General features: G+C 35.8%; 1 long non-coding RNA gene across 1 annotated transcript; it reads right to left on the bottom strand.

Annotated features, from left to right (window-relative positions):
* Nucleotides 1-2,405: 2,405 nt before the first annotated feature.
* LOC309509622 lies at nt 2,406-4,777 on the bottom strand. The gene is made up of 3 exons (XR_014209944.1): nt 4,749-4,777; nt 4,000-4,161; nt 2,406-3,524 (listed from the first exon to the last, which is right to left on the bottom strand). It is a non-coding gene; the product is annotated as an uncharacterized lncRNA (long non-coding RNA).
* Between the last annotated feature and the right edge of the window lie 740 nt (nt 4,778-5,517).

Below are 5,517 nucleotides of genomic sequence, written 5' to 3'. Positions count from 1 at the left end.
GACTTATTTTACATCTTGTGAAAAGGGGCATAATAGGTCCCCTTTAAAAAGAACTAAACAGAAAATGTTATTATTTGATGTCAATCAATCAATCAATGGCAATGCGTTAGAAAATATAGTAAAAAAAACAACAGTTTGCAATATCAGGCAGCATAATGAGCCATTTTGTACTGCTAAAAATAACTGGAAGTGGCTGGCACCAGAAGCCAGACACATTACAAATGGTTACCAACGTTTCATTAACTGGGGTACTTGTGGAAAAGATAGCCATCATCTCTTGCATGTATATGTCAACCTATACTAACCCGAACCCTAACCTAACAGTGTACTAATACTCTAATGACCATTGCAGAATATGGTACTTGTAGAAAGCCATCTATTAGTATTGTCATTTAAAAAAAATAAGATTCAGCGTTAAGTCAAAAAAAAAAAAAAAAAAAAAAAAAAAAGAGAATACCTTGGTAATCCCTTGATATATATATATATATATATATATATATATATATATATATATATATATATATATATTTTTTTTTTTTTTTTTTTTTTTTTTTATCCTAAAAAAAGTCAAAAATACATTTAATTCATTGTCCTTGTCAGAGCCATTAAGTTATGAACATTATACTCAGGAACTCAGGAATGTATGTAGGAAGTATTTTTCAATTTTTATTAAAGTCTTTCCTCATAATAATGAACACAAGCAATTTTGGCTTAAGGTTTCCTTTCCATAACTTCAATCCATCCCATATCCAAATTAAAGAGCAGGAGAAAATTTGTCATTGGAAGAGGAGGTCTGGTTTTAACATTTTTAAAGTTCACTCCATCTTTGAAAGAATCTTTAGTGTACACAGAGGAAAAAACATCAATTTTAACCTCAAATGGATATGTTAAGTGGTTTCTTGGATTGTAAATGATGGCCGAAAAAGAGCAAGGGGAGGGAAAATATCTTCTCATTCTTGGGAAAATGTCTTAGTAGCTGACCTGTGCATGGATGTAAATACAGATAAATTGGTGGTTTTTAGGTTAGGTACAGTAGTATGTCAAATTCATAAATACCATATTTCCAGCTGAAATGTGTATTTTTTATATTAAAATCAATGCGGTGGTACTTGGAAGACGTTGCGATCAAAATTACAGTGTCATCTCATTGAAGTGTTTACCTCTCTGTCACAATGTTTGAAATTCATTGCTGAATTGTGCACTTAACAAAAATAGAAAAAAAGCCAGTTGGCCTTTCCCATCATGCAGACTCAACGCAGAATATTAACACACACTGCAGAAGTGAAGCATGGAAGAGAAATCCAACTTGAGAGCTGCTGCCACCAAAACCAATTCATTTGCTTTGCTCTGTGTACAGCACAGACACACTCTTGATTCAGCCTTGGCCGCAGAGCTGGTATTGACGTCTGCCTGTATTTCAAAATAACAAATTGACAGAAGTGCACGTGTCTAGCATACTACTACATGCTAGGAACTCTTATTTGCCCATCACAGAGGAATAAAATGCAGTCCTAATGTGAAATATCCGGGAATATTATTGCACTTCACTCATTTTTGAAACATGGGTTAGACAATTTTATAGGTAATCAGCGGGTGTTGTGAAAACACCCGTTGAGTCCTTCATTGAGTCCTCATTAGGTCCTTAACCGATCCTATTGACTAACTTTAATGACCATTAATGTCTGTTTTGGTGCTTATACGTACAGGCATAGCATACAAATAGCTGATTAGCCCGGTAGGTTACACTGTTAGACATTTTATCGTATTTTTGCGGTAACTTACTGGCAGCACTATTGCCAGTAAGTTACTGTAAGTTCCCCTTTACAGTAGCTTACCTGTAAATGTGTTTTACAGTAAGATGCCCTTACCGCAATTTAATTTTACAGTATGATGCCCTTACCGCAATTTAATTTTACAGTAAGATGCCCTTACCGCAATTCAATTTTACAGTAAGATGCCCTTACCGCAATTTAATTTTACAGTATGATGTCCATACCGCAATTTCATTTTACAGTATTACAGCCCATTTTACACTATATTATTATTTATATTTTACATGAATGCTATTGAATTGAATAAATTCCAAAAAATCAACTTGAGTCCATGTACATCAGCATATTCTTTATTCACTCTCACAATCAATTACATCCATTTTATTTATTTATTGTGATGCAACATTAGGCAAGGCAGTTTTATTTATATAGCACGTCATACACTTTGGCAATTAAAAGTGCTTTACACAGTAAGGAATTAAAATAATCACAAAATAAAAGCAAGGAAAATTAAAGTGCACCTATTATGGATTTTTGAAAATGACCTTTCATGTAGTGTGTAACAGCTCTAAGGCCACAGATCGGATGTGTTCTATGACAGTGTAAACATGAAAAAAAACACATGCATTCAGATATTTCGAGATCGGTTTCAGGCCTCATTCATATGTGAAAATAAATCAGATATAAATCGGATATGTGACGGATGGGACGGATGGCCTGTCAAAACGTTGTCTCGTCGTAGGAGAGGAATGTGGACAAACGAAAAAAAAACAAAAAAAAAAACAACAACTTTATTCCACTATTCATTTCCTTCTCTCTGGGCCTCGAGTTAGTTCATGTAGTATAACTGTGTTGTACGTCACACGTAGGCTCACTATTGGCCGACGCTGGTCATGTGTGTGATGCGTGTGACGTACAATACAGAAGCGCTGCGCAGTTATAATACGTGAACTAACTCGAGGCCCAGAGAGAAGGAAATGAATAGTGGAATAAAGTCGTTATTTTTTGTTTGTTTTTTGCGCACAAAAAGTATTCTCGTCGCTTTATAAACTTAAGATTGAGCCACTGTAGTCACTTGGACTATATTAACGATGTCTTTAATACATTTTCTGGGCCAGCAAGTTATAATGTCTTAGAAGCCTATGGAGGAGTGATCCAGCTCTCAGATTTAATAAAAAAATATCTTACGGGGTTGGAACAACATGAGGGTGAGTAATTACTGACAGAATTTAAATTTTTGGGTGAACTAACCCTTTAAATACCTATGCTAATCACTTTGTGGGCCACGATTATCTATAACTGTGTCTATTAATGCAGTATATCACTGAGAAACGTCCTGCTTGTGTCGTCCTTGTGATGGAGGTTCGGGTTGAATAACTAGTTCTCCCAGTGTTTCATTATTGGACTCGCGTTCGGATATGGTCAAATCGATGTCATTGTTCGTTACTGTGTTTAGTTTACGGTGTAGGAAGCCTCAGGACAGCTGATGTTGTTATGGCAATGGGTGTTTTTGTTTAAGACACGCGCACTGTACGCAGTAAACCAATCACAACAGACTGAGCTGTCTGGCCAGTAGCATGTGGAAAGGAGGGATTTAGAGAGATTGATTCATCTGACGAGCCGTTTAAGAATCTTTGAAAAATGTGGTGATGTGCAAATGTATATTATGAGAAAATTCAACAGTTTTTTTTACCTTTGATGCACGTAAACCTGTTGTAGGTAAGTGTTGTAGTAAATAGGATAATAGGGGCACTTTAAAACAGTTATAAAAACAATAAAAAAATGTTCAGCACAGTTATAAAATGAATTAAAAGAGTAAAAAGATAATACATAGATAAACTTCTCATCTGGCAATACACCGGTGTATCATATTTTTCACAACTCCCAGTTTTACTCTGAGATTTTCCCATGGTGATTACACTGTGTCTGTGGTGTTCTTGCGGCACGCCTAAGAAATCAACGTATCCAAAAAAACGGATTTTTCCCTAAAATCGTACATGAGAAGCTCTAGGACTGACTCACGGGGTAACCTCGGGTTCACTGCCCCATCAGTCCGCACCCCAAAGATTTGTCCGGAAGCTCTAGGAATGGAATCGAATCAGTCCGCACCCCACAGAACCTCAAGTTTAATTACACGTCAAACTCACTACTTCACCACAGACAGACGTCATCAGCATGGTTTCATCTCTCAATTTCCCCAATTAAGTAATTTATGTTTGTCTCTTACCCAATTCGCAGTGCCATTTGAGTTCAGTTTAGAATCAAAAGGAGGATGCAAAAATAGAACTGGATTCATAACAAATCAAAGCAGGGATCATGACAATACGCAACAAAAGCATCCCAGTTGGTCTTGACTGGCCTCCATACCGGTAAACCACTGATGGCTGATCTGAAAAAAACAACAAACAAACAAAAAAAACAGAGAAAATGTGTGAGAAATGGTTGAGTTTGGAGTTTTGGAGTTTATTTAATCTAAATTTGTTCATGGACAGATGAGGAATCAACTTGTGCAACAGCAGTTATTACCAGTCGAGTTAGTTTAAATAGTATAGCTTTATTGCACATCCCTTGTTAGGGAACTCTATTAATTGCCTGAATGTACAATTACGTTAAAGGTACACTGAGTAACTTTATGGCCCTTCAAACTTAAATCTGAAATAGAAAGCTTTTGTAACATTACAAATGTTCTTACTGTCACTTTAAGTCAATTTAATGCATTCTTGTCGAATTCAAGTATTAATTTCATTCAACAACCCCCCAAAAAAAAAAAAAAAAAAAAATACTGACTGAACAGTAGTGCTTTCTATTTCAGATAAATGCTGTTCTTTTGAACTTTTTATTCAAAGAATCCTGAAAAAAAAGGTGTACAACTGAAAATAATCAGAAAGTGCTCCTAAAAAAAGTTATGCTGCAAGTACTGCAAGTTATGTTACAATATCACATAATGCATCTGATAGTTAGTCAAAACATACTTACAAAGCCAAAGATGCTCAGTGCTGAGGCTTTGAAAAGAGCCTTTGGGCTGTAGTTAGCTCCTGTTGACACAGGGAAAAGAGAGAAATAGAAGAAACATTATTTTTCAGCAATGATTATTGGCAAATGACTATATGTTATGAACATGATAAATGACAGATCTAGGACGACTGCTAGATTGATCAATCAGATGACAGTTAAATACCAATAATTGGCATAGAATTAAAAATTAATATTTTGCAATGAATATTTTTCAATTAGTCTGCCTTTACATTGCTTTAAATGCATTACTATTTTAACATGTCATATTTCGGTCCTGTGCAGAGTGAATCCAGCATTTATACGTAGCTGTAACATCTCTTACATCGTGTCTACACTTTGTTAATGAGAGTTTTCGCGAGCCTGCATAATTCGGCACTGAATAAAAACTCCTGCGTTCTCCAGAGCGCGAAAACAAATAAGCACAAATATGCACTGGAGCGTTTGGTTTGGCAAATCTGTTTCGCCAATATATTATAACAGTATCAAGTAACAGTTTCAAAGTAGCAATCTCTTGCTTGCGTTTGAACCGGGCCTGGGGCAGAGAGAGCGCGAGAGAGTGCATTTGAAAAAACGCGCTAGGCCTTACTTCAAAACGCATTTAACTGACGAGTAAAATATGCCATAACTGGTCGTAAAAAGGACAGAAAACCTTTGTTTGTGTAAATATTAGATTGGGTCCATCTACTGGAATAGGCAGTCAGTCAATTCTATGGCATTTAATGGGATATTA

Source organism: Leuciscus leuciscus (genome assembly GCF_965113295.1).
Source record: "Leuciscus leuciscus genome assembly, chromosome: 11".
Classification (NCBI taxonomy): Eukaryota; Metazoa; Chordata; class Actinopteri; order Cypriniformes; family Leuciscidae; genus Leuciscus; species Leuciscus leuciscus.
The sequence above is the reverse complement of the archived record's forward strand: the minus strand, read 5'-3'. Positions and strand labels throughout refer to the sequence as shown.